The sequence below is a fragment of the Staurois parvus genome, unplaced genomic scaffold (genome assembly GCF_062004578.1).
Source record: "Staurois parvus isolate SC_StPar_1 unplaced genomic scaffold, SC_StPar_1.0 ptg000007l, whole genome shotgun sequence".
Taxonomy (NCBI): domain Eukaryota; kingdom Metazoa; phylum Chordata; class Amphibia; order Anura; family Ranidae; genus Staurois; species Staurois parvus.
Window position 1 is genome coordinate 5,086,910 of NW_028317803.1, and position 20,345 is coordinate 5,107,254.

Here is a 20,345-nt window from a genome sequence, read left to right on the forward strand (position 1 = left end):
CAAACGTGAGTCTCTCCACACTTTGGGTGGACAGTCGTGTCCTCCGCGGAGTTACAATACCTCCTGCCGCACTAAACACGCGCTCCGATGCCACGCTACTGGCCGGGCATGACAGCCTTTCAAGGGCAAATTCAGCTAGTTGGGGCCAAAGGTCAAGTTTCGTTGCCCAGTAGTCAAGGGGATTGTCTACCTCGGTTGGCAGGGTGCTGTCCAAGTAGGCCCAAGCCTGTTGTTTGAGCTCCTGCTCCAGGTCCACCTGATGCTGCTGCTGCTGCTGTGGCTGGTTAGTAGTTTCCTCACTGCGCTGGTGAAGAAAGCTACTCATCATCGACTGCAGACTGAGGCAGCCACTGCTGGTGGAGCTGCCACTGCTCCTACCACCCCACCCCTCCCCTGCTGCCATGCCAGCGGAACGCGAGCGCACAGGGCCCACAGTGTCTGAGGATGGACGTTGGCGCACAAAGGCAGAGACCAACTGACTACATAGGTGGTTTTTATAGTACGTAATTTTGGCCTCCCTCTCAGCAGGTGTGAAAAAGGCCACCATTTTGGACCGGTAGCGAGGGTCCAACAAGGTGGACAGCCAAAAGTCATCCCTCTGTCTGATGGTTATTATTCGGCTGTCGCTACGCAAGCAACCGAGCATGCTATGGGCCATTTGTGCCAAGGAATGCGAGGGACTCCCTGCCTCCATCTCCACAGCATACTGCCACGGTGCGTCTGGGTCCTCTGTCTCCTCCTCCTCCTCCTCTACCAGATGCTCCTGCTCCTCCACTCCTGTCCGCTGAGTGGAAAAACCACCCATTTCACTCAATAATTCCTGAGCACAAATGTCCTCCTCTACCTCCTCCTCTTCTTCCTGTCCTGCCCCCACAGGGGTCATGTGGCGTTGAGATCTGTGCGCCACGTCTACCGCACCCTGACCAGCCATTGTTAACAGCATTTGTTCCAGGACGTGCAACAGAGGAATGACGTCGTTCATCCCATAGTCCTGCCGACTCACGAATAGCGTGGCCTCCTCAAAGGGCCTGAGCAAGCGGCAGGTGTCACGCATGAGCTGCCAATGGCTGACATCTAAGTTACACAGGGGAGTACCTTTATCCGCTTGTAACATCAGGAAATCGGTGATGGCCTTTCGCTGCTCGTAAAGGCGGTCTAACATGTGTAGGGTTGAATTCCACCTTGTTGCAACGTCGCAGATCAGGCGATGCTGTGGAATTCCGTTCTGCCGCTGCAGCTCAATGAGGGTGTTCTTTGCGGTGTAGGAATGGCTGAAATGCATGCACAGTTTACGTGACATTTTAAGGATGTCTTGCAGTGGGATGGTGGATTTTAGGAACCGCTTGACAACCAGATTGAACACGTGAGCCATGCATGGCGCATGGCACAACCTTCCTTGACGCAGAGCAGACACCATGTTCTTTCCGTTGTCAGTCAACATGGTTCCGATTTTTAGTTTGCGCGGAGACAGCCATCTGTCGATTTCTCTGTTCATTACACTCAGCAGTTCCTCCCCTGTGTGACTACGTTCGCCAAGGCATACCAGGTGCAGCACAGCGTGACACCGTTGCGCCCTGCACATGTGATATGCCGGTCGGGTAATGGGACTTGGCACGGGGGTGGCGGCTGAGGACACGGCGGAAAAAGAGGTGGTAGAGGCGGACATGCTTGCTGGACCAAGGACGTGCAAACGTGGAGGCAAAAGCGTCGTGACCTGTCCAAGTTGCTGGTGCGGCTGTGCCGGCACCACGTTCACCCAGTGGGCCGTAAATGACATGTACTGTCCCTGACCGTAGTTACAGCTCCACACGTCGGCGCTGCCGTGCACTTTGGCAGAGACCGACATGCTCAAAGACTGGCCCACCATCTCTTCTACATGTGAATGCAGGGCTGGCACTGCCTTTTGGGCAAAGAAATGACGGCTTGGCACTCTCCACCGCGGCGCGGCACAAGCCATCATTTCTCGGAAAGGTGCTGAGTCCACCAGTTGGAAAGGGAGGGACTGCAGCACCAGCAACTTGGACAGGAGGACGTTCAGCTTTTGCACCGTCGGGTGCGTGCTCGCAAACTGTTGTCTCTTGGATACGGATTCCAAGAAAGACTGTTGACGGAATCCGAGAAGAGGAGTAGCAGGAGAAGGAGCATCTGAACGAGCGGAAGATGCCAACGAGCGACAACTCCCCTCAGCAGAGGTGTTGGAGCCTTGACTGGCTGATAGAGGGCGATTGACGACGTCGGGTGACGGAGCAAGTAACGGAGCGGGTGATGGAGCGGGGGCTGGGGCAGGCAGAACCGCCGTATGTTTATCACGGTTTTCCCAGGCCACCGAATGGTGACGCTGCATATGCTGACGCAACGCTGTAGTCCCAACATGGGCCCCCTGGCCACGCTTGCATTTCTGGCCACATAGTCGACATACGGCTACGTTTACTTCCTCGGGCGGCTTGAGGAAAAATTGCCACACCACCGAGTAGGAAACTTTGCCCCCGCTACTCTTCACTGGCTGACTGCTACTTCCTCCGTGCGCACCGGCACCACTACTGGCCGTGGTGGTAGGCTGCAGTGGAGCTGGTGCTCTACTCCGTGGACGTTTGGCTCCACTGACACTGATGCGACCCTGCTGCTGTCTCCTGGGCAACCCACCGACTGTTTTGCTCGCTGCCAAGCTGCCACCCTCTTCTCCTGATGATGCGGAAGAAATTGCCTGATGACGACGAGGCTGCCAAGTGCGATCAACCTCCTCATCATCAAGTAGGGTCTCCGCCTCACTACTAGCCCCCTCGGCTGCGTCTGGGTCAGGAGACAGACCTGTCTCTAGACCGGCTACCGAGCCACTCTCCTCGCCAGTACTTGTTCGCTTGGCTGCTGAAAAGGCCGATGTCTCCCCCCGTTCCTGACCGCCCTCTGTTAGCTCTTCCTCACTGTACAGTGGGGCTGAGCCCACAGCATGCGATACTTCGCTTGGTGAGGGAACAGCAAAGGACAGGGGCAGGTAGAGGACACGTGATTTCAGTGGGCTTGCTCCCGGGCCATGCCAACTAACGGTTGTGTCTGACGTACCCACCGACCGTTGGCTGTAGGTGTCAGAGGTGACCTGGGAAGAGGAAGACGACCGAGCCAACCAATCAATGACGGCAGGGTTGTCGGTGGAGACACGACCGCTGGATGACACCGGGAGCACTGGCCTCTGGCTGCGAATACTGCTGCCTCGACCCCTTCCTCTGCTGCCACGTCTGCTCGCTCCTAAAACATTGCCTCCTCTGCCACTCCTCTGCATGTTGTCTGACATACTATTTAATTCAACGATTAGGTGTCCCTGAGTAACAATTCTCTGGCACTCAGTAACAATTCTGTCTGTCCCTGAGTATGAATTCTGTGGCCCTGAGTAACAATTCTGTGTCTGTGCGAGTAACAATTCTGTGTCTGTGCGAGTAACAATTCTGTGTCTGTGCAAGTAACAATTTTGTGTCTGTGCGAGTAACAATTCTCTGGCACTCAGTAACAATTCTGTCTGTCCCTGAGTAACAATTCTCTGGCACTCAGTAACAATTCTGTCTGTCCCTGAGTAACAATTCTCTGGCACTCAGTAACAATTCTGTCTGTCCCTGAGTATGAATTCTGTGGCCCTGAGTAACAATTCTGTGTCTGTGCGAGTAACAATTCTGTGTCTGTGCAAGTAACAATTTTGTGTCTGTGCGAGTAACAATTCTCTGGCACTCAGTAACAATTCTGTCTGTCCCTGAGTAACAATTCTCTGGCACTCAGTAACAATTCTGTCTGTCCCTGAGTAACAATTCTCTGGCACTCAGTAACAATTCTGTCTGTCCCTGAGTAACAATTCTCTGGCACTCAGTAACAATTCTGTGTCTGTGCGAGTAACAATTCTGTGTCTGTGCAAGTAACAATTTTGTGTCTGTGCGAGTAACAATTCTCTGGCACTCAGTAACAATTCTGTCTGTCCCTGAGTAACAATTCTCTGGCACTCAGTAACAATTCTGTCTGTCCCTGAGTAACAATTCTCTGGCACTCAGTAACAATTCTGTCTGTCCCTGAGTATGAATTCTGTGGCCCTGAGTAACAATTCTGTGTCTGTGCGAGTAACAATTCTGTGTCTGTGCAAGTAACAATTTTGTGTCTGTGCGAGTAACAATTCTCTGGCACTCAGTAACAATTCTGTCTGTCCCTGAGTAACAATTCTCTGGCACTCAGTAACAATTCTGTCTGTCCCTGAGTAACAATTCTCTGGCACTCAGTAACAATTCTGTCTGTCCCTGAGTAACAATTCTCTGGCACTCAGTAACAATTCTGTCTGTCCCTGAGTAACAATTCTCTGGCACTCAGTAACAATTCTGTGTCTGTGCGAGTAACAATTCTGTGTCTGTGCAAGTAACAATTTTGTGTCTGTGCGAGTAACAATTCTCTGGCACTCAGTAACAATTCTGTCTGTCCCTGAGTATGAATTCTGTGGCCCTGAGTAACAATTCTGTGTCTGTGCGAGTAACAATTCTGTGTCTGTGCAAGTAACAATTTTGTGTCTGTGCGAGTAACAATTCTCTGGCACTCAGTAACAATTCTGTCTGTCCCTGAGTAACAATTCTCTGGCACTCAGTAACAATTCTGTCTGTCCCTGAGTAACAATTCTCTGGCACTCAGTAACAATTCTGTCTGTCCCTGAGTATGAATTCTGTGGCCCTGAGTAACAATTCTGTGTCTGTGCGAGTAACAATTCTGTGTCTGTGCAAGTAACAATTTTGTGTCTGTGCGAGTAACAATTCTCTGGCACTCAGTAACAATTCTGTCTGTCCCTGAGTAACAATTCTCTGGCACTCAGTAACAATTCTGTCTGTCCCTGAGTAACAATTCTCTGGCACTCAGTAACAATTCTGTCTGTCCCTGAGTATGAATTCTGTGGCCCTGAGTAACAATTCTGTGTCTGTGCGAGTAACAATTCTGTGTCTGTGCAAGTAACAATTTTGTGTCTGTGCGAGTAACAATTCTCTGGCACTCAGTAACAATTCTGTCTGTCCCTGAGTAACAATTCTCTGGCACTCAGTAACAATTCTGTCTGTCCCTGAGTAACAATTCTCTGGCACTCAGTAACAATTCTGTCTGTCCCTGAGTAACAATTCTCTGGCACTCAGTAACAATTCTGTCTGTCCCTGAGTAACAATTCTCTGGCACTCAGTAACAATTCTGTGTCTGTGCGAGTAACAATTCTGTGTCTGTGCAAGTAACAATTTTGTGTCTGTGCGAGTAACAATTCTCTGGCACTCAGTAACAATTCTGTCTGTCCCTGAGTAACAATTCTCTGGCACTCAGTAACAATTCTGTCTGTCCCTGAGTAACAATTCTCTGGCACTCAGTAACAATTCTGTCTGTCCCTGAGTAACAATTCTGTCTGTCCCTGAGAATGAATTCTGTGGCCCTGAGTAAGAATTCTCTGGCACTCAGTAACAATTCTGTCTGTCCCTGAGTAACAATTCTCTGGCACTCAGTAACAATTCTGTCTGTCCCTGAGTAAAAATTCTGTGGCCCTAATAACGTTTCTGTGGCCCTAAGTAACAATTCTCTGGCACTGAGTGAAAATTCTGTCTGTCCCTGAGTATGAATTCTGTGGCCCTAACTAGCGTTTCTTTGTCCCTAAATAACGATTCTGTGGCCCTCATTAACAAGTCTGTGTCCCTGAGTAATGGTTCTCTGTCCCTAAGTAACTTCTCTCTGTCCCCAATTCTCGTTTCTGTGGCCCTAACTCTGTCCCTGTCCCTAGTACAGAGCGGTCTGCCTCTGTTCAATGACTGCAGGCAAATGAAGATTTCCAAAATGGCCGCTATATATACCTCGACCATTACACAGTGCTGGCTGGCTGGCTGCTGATTGGCTGATGCGATCACATGTCGTTGAGGAATGCATTATGGGGCAGCGCGCCTTGTCTGCGCGCCTTCCCCGACATCCCCGCTCCGTCGCCGCACATGTCAGCCGCCATTTTCGGAAAAATTTCGATTCGCGCGTCCGAATTAGGCTGTTTTTCGGATTCGGCACGAATCGAAATTTTTCCGATATTCGACTCGAATTCCACTTCGGATACTTCGATTCGCTCATCTCTAGTTACCATGCACAGCTGCATTAGATTTTGCACTCTCCAGTTTTAGTAAATCAACCCTGTGACTCATTTTAGAAACTAGCAGAGTTAAGTGTGATATACAGAAATCTGAACATATATTGAAACTTGCTGTATGATTGAATAAAGTGGATTCCTTCAATGGGGTACACATGAAATCCAGTAGGTTAACACACATCTAATTTGATTCAAGCTCTAGCAGTTCATCATCATGAGTAATTCCTAACTTATGATATACAGTTATATAAACTCAAGTATGTACACAATAAATGCCTCAATGTCACAAGTGATTATCAAAGATTCTGCATTTGTCAACAAGTCTATATCCCAAGAAGTGTTGGAATATTGTTTGCAAAGACATTGTATAACACCAGCTCATAGCATTTAATTTGTCCATATGGAGGTAATGTACATCTTCAAAGGAAACAATTTAGCATATTAATGAGCAGTTAATTGTCGTTACTCCAAGAATCTGTGTTCAATTGTGGCAATCTTGTGGCAGTAAACTAATGACATAGACTGTGCAATCACATGAGCAAAAATGTACCTTAAAGCAGTAGATAATACAGCTATTTAAGACATTACCAGTTGCAAATCACAAAGCCCTGTCAGAACCAAGCTTCCATGAGAAGTTCAGACAATCCATGCTCATATGAACAAAGGTGGGTTTTAAGGCAGTACACAAGGCATCTGTGTAGACAGGTCGGCAGTTTCAGCTGCAAAGAACAATGCATCATCATGAGCAAGCCCACATGCATCCCGATGCATGTCAGTCATGTAGCAATGCAATGTAAAGCTGTCAGTTACCACAAAGAGGTTTGAAATGATAACCAGTAAAGAGGGTAAGCCATTATGTAGAGTGTAGATTGTTTAAATCAAGGCTCCTATGAGGTGAGAAATGCTGTTGGTGCTAGTGTAGTCTGCACATGGTGGGGTAACCACATGTAAGCTAAAGCATTTCATCACAGTCACAGGATTTCCTCAGAGAGTGCTTGGTGGGTATTATACTGTGTTAGCCATCAAAGTTTGAAGTTTAAGCAATACCCGTTATTGGCTATCTTATTTTATTGTAAGCTATGCAAGCTTCAGGCTTCATACAACTAAAGAAGAGATCACAAGCTGGCCATACATGGATCTTTTTTTATCAACCAGAGAGCTGAACAAAAAAAATGGATTCTCTCATCCACACAATCAAAATGGTTGGATGAATCCTCTCCACTGTGCTATTGCATTATAACAATGAGGATGCCACCACTGTCAGAAATACACTGATCAGCACTGCAGCCGATTGGCTGCATTCACTGATCAAACGAAACTGTAACAGCAGTCTCATTCAAGAGAAGTCTATCATTAGATCAACTCCTCTCAAATGGGAATGGCCATAGGTGGATACAAATTTGGCTAGTCCCTGCTGAACTTTCCAAGTTTCAATATATCTATGGCCAGCTTAGGGAAAAACCTTGCATCAATAATAACATAGGTTTGCCAATAAAGGGCATCATACAAATACTAATAACCAGCACCTGAGGGTATATGAAAAATTCCCAATAGCTGGAAACAAACTGCCCCCCTGGGCAGACCAAATCAATAGTACACAAAAGCCAGCACTCACGATATTTTCTGCAGTCTCTTTAAAAGTTCATGTATACACAGACTTCCATATATTGGTTATTATATTCTTCTTGTGATCTCACCAGAAAATGAAGAAATAAAGCCTTTTAATAATTGCACGTGTCTCTTCTTGACTGCTAATGTCCAATGTGATCCCACTGTGTTTCTTTCACATCATGTTAAAAAAGCATACATTTCATATAGCGTAGTATGTTAAAATGTTGTGAACCATCAAATAAAATTAACTGACGTGCTCACATGAAAAATAAAAAATGTGCCAAACATTGTATCTCCACCGTGAGAGTCTTGCCATCCTCCTCATTAATCCCTTAACCTCAATTCTAAGAGTGCTTGTATCAACACAAAGAATGATCATTCCATTATCCTTTATAAGTTCATTTGGTGAAATCCACCAAAAAGAAAAAACACTAACACTAACTAATTTGTTTTGTTTGATGGTTCACAAAATTTAAACTTAACTTATTACTTAATATGCAATTTATGTTTTTTTTTTTTTACATGATGTGAGAGAATCACAGTGGGATGACATTGGACATTGGCAGTCAGGAGGAGACGCCTGTGTAGTTATTAAAAGGCTTTATTTCTTCATTTTCTGGTGAGAACATATGAAGAATATAATACCTCATATATAGAAGTCTGTTTATACATGAACTTTTAAAGACATTGCAGGGAATATATTAAGCACTGGCTTTGGTGTACTAATAAAGGGCATCACTTAAACTATAAACTTTTTGCATTAAACCACTTCCTAAAATGCTGCTTGTTGGAGCTCTATATATGTGCTTTTGTTGTACCACAATGTTGGTATATTTGTATTCAATATGCACAGCCCCCCAGATCATTGTAGGGGCCCTCAGTTATCCACAGTTATTCCAATAATGCTGTGGTTGTATTTAATTGATAAAGACTCCCTGTGAGTTTTACAGCTAACCACATCATTCACATTGGATGTGTTGCAGAAGCAAAGAGCACTTTTTTTTTTAATTTAGCAATGGTATTTCAGGTCCTGCTGGTGAAGTAAGCTGCAACTAAAAGCTGGTTCAAAAGCTGTAGAATGCAGGTTGCTATTTTACCATTAAAAGTCTAATAAAAAAAAAGAAATTAATAGGTACTTCTGTTATCTGAAATTTATTACAATATGCTTTAAAATTGTTGCTTTTTAGAAAATTCAGAAACAAAAAAAAGACAAAAAGGTGTTTCACATTTCAATGTATCTTGCTGTGATAATATGTGTGTAAGTTGCAGAATGACAGACACATGCATAGTAACAAAGCAAACATGCCAGCAGTTGGCTGTATTATGGCTTTTATTTTCATTGTTTCTGAATAATTATTTATTTTATAATAAATAAAAAGAAGAAGAGAGCAATATACAGAGATCAGTATCCCAAGTGAGAAAAACATGTACAATATGTGAGAGCTAAGCATGCATGTGTTAATGCAGTTTGAAAGCAGTGTGCAGGGGGTTAGACTTTAAGGTTTACAGTTAATCACAAGCGCCTTTAACTGCTATATGAATGAGGAAAAGTTTAGAGGGAGGGTCTAGGGAGTCTGTGAATGAAAACAAACAGGGCGTGCAAGAGAGACCTAGCCAAGGGACTGAAAGTTGTACTTTATTGTGTTTTCTTGATATACCCCTACTTGGGAAGTCTTTGCTATTACTTTTTGGCTATCATGTGACTAAGCAGTGTGACAGAATCAGTTTTGTCATAAAATTCTTCCTATCTCTGCATCCCTTCTTATTCCAGAGGGCTGAACAGTGCCAAAGATAAATACACTGCTCAAACAAATTAAAGGAGCACTTTGAAAATACATCAGATCTCAATGGGGAAAAATATCATGCAGGCTATCTATACTAATATGGACTGGGTAATGTCTTAGGAACATAAGGATACCCCATTGTTTGATGGAAATAAAAATTATCAATCTACAGAGGACTGAATTCAAAGACACCCTGAAAATCAAATCAAAGATGTAGCAGGCTAGTCCATTTTGCTGAAATTTAATCGCGGCAACTCAGAATGGTACTCAGTAGTTTGTATGGCCCCCACATGCTTGCATGCATGCCTGACAATGTTGGGGCATGCTCCTAATGAGACGACGGATGGTGTCCTGAGGTATTTCCTCCCAGATCTGGACCAGGGTATCACTGAGCTCCTGGACAGTCTGAGGTGCAACCTGGTGGTGTCAGATGGACCAAAACATGATATCCCAGAGGTGGTCTGTTGGATTTAGGTCAGGCGAGCATGGGGGCCATTCAATAGTATCAATTTCTTCATCCTCCAGGAACTACCTGCATACTCTCGCCACATGAGGCCGGGCATTGTCATGCACCAGGAGAACAATGGGTCCAAGGATTTCATCCCAATATCTAATGGCAGTCAAGGTGCCATTGTTTAGCCTGTAGAGGTCTGCACATCCCTCCATGGATATTCCTCCCCAAACCATCACTAACCCACCACCAAAATGGTTATGCTGACCAATGTTACAGGCAGCATAACATTCTCCACAGCTTCTCCAGACCCTATCACATCTGCTCAGGGTGAACCTGCTTTCATATTTGAAAAGCACAGGGTGCCAGTGGTGGACCTGCCAGTTCTGGTGTTCAATGGCAAATGCCAATCGATCTCTATGGTGCCGGGCAGTGAGCACAGGGCCCACTAGAGGAATTCAAGCCCTCACGCCACCCTCATGAAGTCTGATTCTGATTGTTTGGTCAGAGACATTCACACCAGTGGCCTCCTGGAGGCCATTTTGTAGAGGTCTGGCAGTGCTCATCTGGGTCCTTTTTGCACAAAGGAGCAGAGACTGGTCATGGTGATGGGTTAAGAACCTTCTACGGTTCTGTCCAGCTCTCCTAGGGTAACTACCTGTCTCCTGGAATCTCCACTATGCTTTTGAGACTGTGCTGGGAGACACAGAAAACCTTCTGGCAATGGCACATATTGATGTGCCATCCTGGAGGAATTGATCTGCCTGTGCAACCTCTGTAGGGTCCAGGTATTGCCTTCATGCTACCAGTAGTGACACTGACCCTAGCCAAATGCAAAACTAGTGAAAAACAGTCAGAAAAGATGAGTAGGGGAAACAATGTCTGTGGCCTTCATCTGTAAAACCATTCCTGTTTTGGGGGTCATCTCATTGTTGCCCATCTAGTGCATCTGTTGTTAATTTAATTAACATCAAAGCAGCTGAAACTGATTAACAACCCCCTGTGCTACTTAACTGACCAGATCAATATCCCAGGAGTTTAATTGACTTGATGCTATACTCTGATTAAAAAGTGTTCCTTTCATTTTTTTGAGTAGTGTAGATGCACATTTGAGTGGTAGTGAGAAAAGAGGTTAGCCAAAAAAAACAACCACTAAAACAATTTACAGGCAAAAAATGTTAAATACATCTTCAAGCTATTCATTGCAACTTGAAGACAATCCACGATTCTCCTGTATTAAACTTAAACTTAATCTAAGTTTTTTACTTGCAGCCAAATTAATGGACCTTTTATTGAACTTCAGAATGCCCTTCATCTTATTTTGTCATACAGTTCTTTGCTGAACTGTCTCCCTTTAGGAGAAGACCAGAGGTTAAGCTTTAAACAGGAAATACCTAGCCTACATTTTCACAAGAATCAACCTCATGCCATTAGGAAAATAAAGATATATGCAGTGGTATGGGAAGCCTTTTGCACAAGGCGAAATGCAGGATGGAAATGAGTATCATTCTGTGCAAAACACATAGATAATGGATTACTTATTAGAATACAAATTACGTGTTGGCATATCATATGGAATTTAAAAATGTTAATTTTGTAAATAATGCTCAAATTCCAATACCTTAATTAGTTTACACTTTTATTTGTATTGTTGTTGCAGTTCCATTCCAATTATTCCCATATTAATTAAAGCCAAATACCATCTCTAATTAAGCATTAATCTATTGTAAAATATGTGCTAAATATCTTTCATGAAATAGTTCTTCTTGCAAGTTCCTGTAAATGAGAAAGATATATCTTACTATTGGTAATATTAAAGTTGATGTAATATGTTATGATTTATTCTGACCTTCATATGCCAGTGCCCTTTCCTTCAGAAGTTATTGGTGTTCTTTAAACATGTGACAACTACATAAGGATCTCTGCCAAGCTCAAAGACTCTGACCTTGCAGGAAACAACTTCATATAAGTGTATTAGAAGGAGTTTGTCCTTCAAAGAATATGTTTAATTACCAGCCTTTACAAGCAATTTGAAATTTATCTTGGGTTGCTGAAGTTAGGGAATAAGGTACGTTACAGTGTTAATTGTATGCCTTATTCTGCACTTCATTTGTATACCTCGTATTTGCATGAAAGAAAAGGTGAAATGACAAGGGCTCTCAGCATAATTAAATATCAGATGCACTGCCACCTAGAATTCCTTTGTCTTTTGCAAGTCATTCCATGCACCAGAATTGATTTGATAATATCTTGGTCAGGGACTCAATAGATTAATGATTTCTTTGTCAAGTATGTTCTATAAGCTTGGCTCACTTTTTCACCTTACTGTACATCTGTTAACCGTTTAAAGGAATCTGATTATGACTGGGAACAGGAAAGAACATTTAGATGAATCTCTTAAATCTTATCAATCTTATCTTAGCTATCCTGCCTTAAAATACCGGGATTAAGATACCATCACTGCAGTATTCTTCAAGAAGCCAAACTCTAGGAATTCCCAGCCAGCCTAGTCTGTAACTAGATGGTAAAGAGATGTACAGTATTATAATATAGAGGACACAAAGAGGATTAGACTCTAATTTGGTGTTTAGGACCATCTATACATGGCATATCCTAATTCACTCCTCGGACTCCTGCCCACCTGTTTCAGTCTGCAATAAACCTGTTTCAGTTTATTCATAACCAAAATAACTGGTGCTCAAATTTTAAGAAAATAAAATGTTATGAAAAGATGGTTGTAGCTATATTAGTGCACTTACAACAACACATTTCAGTACTGTCATAGATCATTTTTTAACTGTACTAACAGTTAACATTTCAGGAGAAGCTTTAAGGGATTACATCCTTCTTCTTGGTCCAATCTGACACACAGAGGTTTAGCAAAATTTTAAAGCCCCACTCTGACATAAAACTACCTTTTTTTCACCCTTCCCTCCAATCCCCCTCAACCTATGTGCTAAAACCATTAGGCGGAAATACTGCTATTGTCAGAACCTGGTTTACCTGCTAGTTGCACTGTGTTTGCCTGGGTGAAAAGCTGCAATTATGGTGTCCACCAGCAGGTGTCTCCCAGCAGCCAGCAGATTCCTGCAATCAGCTCCACCTCACCCCAGCTGCTGGTAGGGTACTTAAGCCTGTCTTTACTAACACACCTTGCATCAGTATTTTGATCTCCTTCCTTGCTGCCAGATCCTTATGCCTGTTTATTCTGAGCTAGCCTTGTATCCTGTACCCTGCTGCTTATTTTCCTATACTCAGTACCCCTTCCTTGCATCCCTGGAATTTCCCTGGTACCCATGCTTCCCATCTTGAATATATCTTATACATATTGTATATAGTTAGTTTGTTAGATTTATTTTACTTAGGCTTTTTTTGTTGTGGGTTATTTGTTGTTTATATTTGCTATTTGCTGGTGTGTGGATCTTTTTCACTGTAAATAAATCTCACTTTAAAGATACACATATATAGTCTGGTCCCTGTTTTCCTTGTGTAGCACACAGATCTGGTCATTTCCTGTGCTGACTCCTGACATCTATTTGCCTGCAAGGTAAAACTGATTTCTTCAACATGTTCCACAATATACAGCAATTACCACAAAATACTATTCTAATGACTATAGATGTAAAATGTCTGTATAGAAATATCCCTCACAAGGATGGCATTGCTGCATGCCACAGATTATTTCTGTCCAAATACAGTGCTGAGGTTGTTACAGAGCTCATTAAAATTCATTCTAACCACAGTTTTTTAACTTCAGTATGGGTATGGGTACTGCTATGATGGTAAAATCACACCACAATATGCTAAATTATTTATGGCAAAACCTGGCAAATTTCTTAACAGCCTACAACAAACAGCCATATATGTACTATTGACATTATTCCATCTTTTTGACAGAAGGGGAAGACAATCTGGAAAAAAGTAATTACTTAATACATGTAAAACTAAAAATTGACTATTCAAGCATATATGTGAACTTTCTAGATGTCACAGTATTCATCAATGAAGTGTACAGGAAACTCACTTCAACTATCTCAACTGTTCCAGTTTCCACCTCAAACGCATGAAACAAACCATCATTCATAGGCAGGTCACGAGGTGTCACCACATGCAATTTGGCTCAGAAGACAGAAATAAACATCTAAGAGTGCTAGCAGAATCTATTCATAAGAAAGGTTACCATAACTTAATCCTCAGTACAAGCATCAACACTGCCTTGAAAACCCAAAGAGAACATCTACAATACAAAAGAAACAAATAGCTATGAAGCATTAGCAATCCCAGCACTAGAAAAGATAAGAAAGATAATAAAAGAACTTCAACCCATTATAACAGAGGAAGAAATGCTGAACAAAATCATCCATTAACTAACCCCCATTGCCACTCTTTAGGCAACCACTCAACGTCTGACTTACAAAATTATTTCTTACTACAGAAACATAAACAATGAAACAAAACCTTGCAACAATAAATATTGCATACTGTGCAGCCATATCAATCCAATAAACAGGGTCACACACACAAAAGGAACCTTTTACACGACTGGATCATACAGCTGCAGGAAAGAGATGTACCGTATTAACTGCAAGAAGTGCATCTAGGGATTTTACCTTGGTGAAACAGGACAGAAATTTAAAAAAAAAGAATTAATCTACATAGACACACCATAAAAAAACATTTGAAGGATGATTACTGCACATCCGTTGGATAAAATTCTCACAACTATAGAAAATATGATTGTTTTTTGTTCTTAAAGTAAACTATAAAATACTTAGGAAAGGGAAATCTTTGAATTGGGAATGAATTAATGTGGACCTAAACTTTCTAAATGACTATCAAATAGCTTTATAACCTCTATGATTCCCCCCCCCCATTTTTATAGCACATTTCTTTACACATTAATGAGCAAACAAGTGACAGGCATGGGTGCTGTAACAATGGAGAATCAACCATCAGCTTGAGAATTCCAAAGAGAATTGTCATTGCTTTTCTTTTTTGGGAATATGGGATTGAAAGAGGGGCAGTGGAGTAAATGTACACTGTGTATCAGCAGTACAAGGTTTCTGCTATGCAGAAAAACCTTCAACTTTGCTTCAAATGACAGTGATTTAAGTCATTTTCTATTTACCTGAATTTTATATGTATCTGTTTGATTTACAGATAATCTCACATTTCAGAAATTCAAAAAATCAAATTGAAATCATAGTGCACATATACTTACAAGGCAATCAAAACATTTTGCTGCTTTCAGTGATTTGCAAATTGATTTGCTCATCATTATATTTGATCTGTTTGATACATGTTGTATTTAAATTACCTGCTCATAATGTGTGATATATGAAACCTTGTGTTTAAGAAATTATTTTACGTTGCATAAGACATTGTCATAATTGCAAACTGTTTCTTTAATGGCTTTTTTCACAGCCAAAAAAGAAAGGCCTTTTAACAGTATTCTGTGCCAGTTTCCAAGTGCTTTATCCATATGTTGACTCTCTAGAAGTGTCAAGGGAGCTAGAGCCTGACTACAAGACTGCTAAGTGAGAGCAATCCATTCTTCTGTTTTATTCTTGTTGAAAGGAGAAGACATTGTTAATAAAGATATGATCCTAATGTATTTTTATACATACACACGTGGATCTAGCTTACTTTTTAGAGATTGCACTGCTAGTGCAATTCAATAATCATATTTAGCAATCATTTTCAATCACAACATTCTGTTTTTATTACCACAATGGGTAGGACAATTCTCCAATAATTGTACAAGTGTATAATAGAAACAATGACTAGAATCATTCTCTGGAGTTTCATCATCCATACAAACAGGATCACATGAATTAAACAGAAACACCTTGAATTTAGAAAATAAGGTTTATACATTCAGACATGTAGTACATGTTGAGACACTCTCCTTAGTTAGCATAAAATATTTTTGGATGACAAATTCGGTCACCATAGGTGAGGCAGGCATTGTAAAACAGTAGGCTGTTGGTAGTTTTCACCTCTGAGCTTCCTGTTTCATTAATTGAACAATAATGTGAGAAAACTTCCAGGAAGTTACATTACCAGCATGTTAACTGTCACTGACTGATATGCACACCTCAAGCAATGCAATCAATTAGGTTTCACATTTCATTTTCTAGAAAAACTGAATAAAGGATCTAAACGGTTGTCAAAAGTAAAATCCACATTCTTTTTCCTGCTTTTATAAATCAGAATAAAAAAGGGGTTAATATATGTAAGATAAAGATCAATTTACTCTTTTAGATAACACAAAATCATCATTAGTGGTTGTTAATAGCATAATAAAGAACTGGTCATTTAAGAAACATATTTACGACTACAAAGGCTTTGGGTACTTTCATTAGTAAAACAGAGAAACAGAGGTTATTTCTTGTACTCATGCACACAGGAATGCTGATCCTAAGAAGAAAAGTGCATTCAGAATCTACTTAATTTTATTGGGCAGTAGAAAAAAATGTAATGACCCAGCTATTTGGATAAAGAGATCCATTCAGTTTTGTGCACATCATGGCATTTATAGGTCCTGATTCCTGGAATACATTTTCCCTGAATTTCTTCCTGTGTGCTCCAGAATCTACAACTTGTAGCCTCCACATTGTGCAACACAGAGAATGCAAATCATTCTCTGAATGGAACATGTGCACAGTGGCTGATTTCTGAGTTCAGAATGCAGCAGGTCAGCTGCTCTGTACAGGACCTGGAAGCAAGTGGAAATAACTAGAGTGGCAGTGTCTACTTCAGTGGTTTTTAGCTGCCAGGTGCATCAACCAAGTGTGCTTTTTACATAGTTACATTGATTCCAGCTGGATCAATGCAATTATGTTTTAACCAGGACTCCTCTAAGTCCTGTTTACCACTCTAACCTTCCTTGTGATTCTTTGTTTTCTGCATTGTTTATTTTTGTTGTTCTTGTTTTTTTTTTTTAACTAAAACATAAAATGAAGTGTTCAGAGGTAATTTACAATTACATACCTACCAGGGAGTTTAAACTAAACACTGGCTATTATTTTATAACAGTGTGCATACTGTATGTTAATAGAACTGAGAAACAATATTCAAAAGCATAGAGTCTCTATATGGTCTTTGGCTGTTTAGTCATTCCTTATAAGTTTTTACATCCATATTTTACTAAATCCAAAATTGCTTAGAAGAATGTTTCTTCTTCGTCTTTTGCGATTAATGTCTTGCATTGTCCTCTCCTAAGGGTTACATGTAACATTCAGGCAGCATCTATCCACAGATCTGATTTGCTTTCCCCTGCAGGCCCCTAACCAGGAATGCACTTATGGCAGAAGCTGACCACCTAAAGTTTACCCCAGTCAATGTACGTATTTGAATGTATGTGAACATTTTCTCTCCCTTGACACATTTCTAGTCACCTCTTCCTCCAGAGCATACAGCAAAAAACTGCCCTCAATGTTCCCTGGTGTCAGATGCTAGGGGGAATGTCGTCATCATTCTCCCCATTATGTGACAGTGCTAGGGCCAACTGTGAGTATAGGATAATAACTTTTTTTTTGTAATGGTTGAACTGGATGGACTTTTGTCTTTTTTCAGCCAGACTAACTATGTAACCAGTTAACTATGTGATAATACAGTACTAGTACTGGGACTTTCATCCAGGAATCTATTTGCCAATTCGCTATTGGGGTGTGTGGCACTGCTGGCAATTGCCTGGTCTTCAGAGCATTTTATCCTTGTAGGAGGGACTGTTTCCTGTTCTGATTTGGTCACTGACCAACTACTTTTGACAGGGTCATACTCCAAATGCAACATACTGTTCAGTGATCAGGGCCTTTATGACAGATTATCTTTTCCACCCTTCTAATAATGTTGTCCCTGACACAAGTGTCTCTGCATATTTGCTTTTATAGCTGTCCCTACATTGTTGCTAACACAGCCCACACAATCCTAAGCCATTCAAATGCTTAAAATTAAGATATATTTTCTAAACCCAGTCAGATAGATAGAGATTCAACTTGGTCTGCCACATTTCCTATAGGCCTAAAGCTGGCATACATTTTTTAAGTTTTTAAATTGAAGCCTCTATGTAAAAAATGCTGTATACTTACATTTCAGGTGGCCTGTGCCTTAATATCCTCAGAATATTGTCAGCATTTGTGAACCCCAGCTGCTGTAGATATCCAACACTTATGGGCAGGGGTGGACTGACCATTTGGAAACTTTGGCACTGCCCGAGGGCCCGGGGTCAGTAGGGGGCCCCATGAGATGCCCCTGGTACCTTTTTCATAGGCTTTTTTGAGTTTGGGCAAGGACACAGGAGCCCCATGATCCCCTATTGCCCGGGGGCCCCATGAGTTGTCAGTCCGCCCCTGCTTATGGATTTTCCCCCTATGATGTTCTGTGGTTCCTCCCACTAGCCCATATGCCCTATAACATAGAGTAACCGTGGGAAAGCCATGAGTCACTGAAAAGGTAAATATACAGTGTATATTATATGTATATATATATATATATTGTTTTGGGAGGCTTTAGTTTCATTCAAACCCTTTTTAAGGTCATTTTAAAGTGAATTTATAGTGATTTTGTATATATATTTTTTCATATTTGGTAGATGATTATTAGATATATTTGTGACCGCCTAATGTTTAGCTTCAAGTAAAACTACAATTATCATAACTATTTCTCAAGCCATTTGTTTTATTTAATGTTTAATATTAACATAAAACTGTATTAATAACAAAAGTTTTAGAAAAATAAATGTTTATGCTTTTTTACTGTGAGGATAATCTGGAGGTCAACTGAAAAGATTCTGATCTAGAATTTATCATAACTGTAGATGTGATAATCTCATTGCAACAACTGTTCTTTATGCTTAAATATTTGTCTGAATGATGGACTGAGAAAATTACAAGTAAATTGTAGGAGCTATAACATGCAAGTGCAGGTCATAGCTATTATTTATCAAAACAGATTCAGGAAAAGGTAAAACAATCATATGACATTATATAGAGCATAGCACGCTGCTTTCATGTTCAAAATAAATAACATTCATGGGAAGTTCACCTTTAAGAATAAATCAGGCTTAGCAGAAATGCATTTTGTGATATCCTACTGAGTAAAACATTTTGTGGCATTGATCAATAGCTATCTCATTGTGAAATTTATGGCTTTAAAAATCTTTGAACACACCAGATATTTGTTAGCTGCAGTAGAAGCTAGAAGTGCTCTACAGTGATATCCAATGTCCTGTCTGTTTGTGATGTTGATTACCCAGTGTGTGCTGAAGGTTATATACCATTCTTTGAATATTGATCACTCTAGAGCTGTTGACCTTGCTGACAGACTAAGGTAGATGTGACCACCTTTATTTAACAACAGTGTTGCCTTTGCCTCCCACCTTCTTTGTCATATAATTGTGACAACTAATTGTATTTTTTCCTCTAGAGATTTTATCAGACCTAACTGGGATGTTTATTAAAGAAACAGGCAGTACATCTAAGGGTCTGTTATCTGGAATTGTTATATTGAAAATATGTATGGACAACACAATTTCTATAAATTTTGAGGCACTTTACCTATAGTGTATTGCCTTTAACATAGCATCCTGGACCTTCATACATAGATTTCAATCACTTGAGTCTTTATGCAAGTTGTAAGAAGACTTACACAATTAAGCACAGGAGTTACATGACTGCATATAACCAAGCTATGTCAATACATGAATGGTAAGTCATGCAGGAGCCCCTAATGGGTTTTAGGAGTAGGAGCCACTGGTAAGTTTTAGACCTTGTGTGCTGTAAGATTGAGAGACATTTTTCAGAAACTTCTGGATCAGGAGCTAGCCATGATATCACTTCCAGTTCACTGGTGGTTTATGTGGTAGCGGTTTGGTGGGTCAATAAGGATGTCATTCTGGCCTGTTCTGGTCCTTCTGAGGAAGCTTGATTATTGGGCGTAACGTGTCTAGGAGTGAAGTGGGGTCAGTCAGCAACCATCTTGATGTCCGTAGTGGAGGTGGTGAGACAGAGAGCTGCATGTGTTTGACAGGTGTGGTGCATAGCACTGTGTATGCACTGACTTGTGAGTGTCAGTTTAAATATTGAATACATTGTTTTGCTGCACTGTCAGTCCCTATTTTTCTTTCATGAATGAAATAATGCTTTTTATGTGAGTGGAGGATCTGTGAAACAGTGGGAGCCATCTGTGGTAGAGTGAATCTGGAGCCATCCTGTTTGCAGTCCGTGAAGGGGATACAAGTGCATGTGACCCCTGTCTAGCCATCAGGGTCTAGTCTGGAGGTGAGCATATATTGTTCATGGGAGGTGTATGCACGAGTAGCATTGGAGATCAGTTATAGAAGATATTGGTGCATAAAGACATTGGGACACGTGAGTAATAT

General features: G+C 41.4%; 1 protein-coding gene across 1 annotated transcript in view; it reads left to right on the top strand.

The window, feature by feature from the left end:
• Nucleotides 1-20,345, top strand: part of LOC149474281 (protocadherin-9-like) — a 1,301,757-nt gene that overhangs the window by 1,174,377 nt on the left and 107,035 nt on the right. The gene's annotated exons all lie outside the window — the stretch shown is intronic.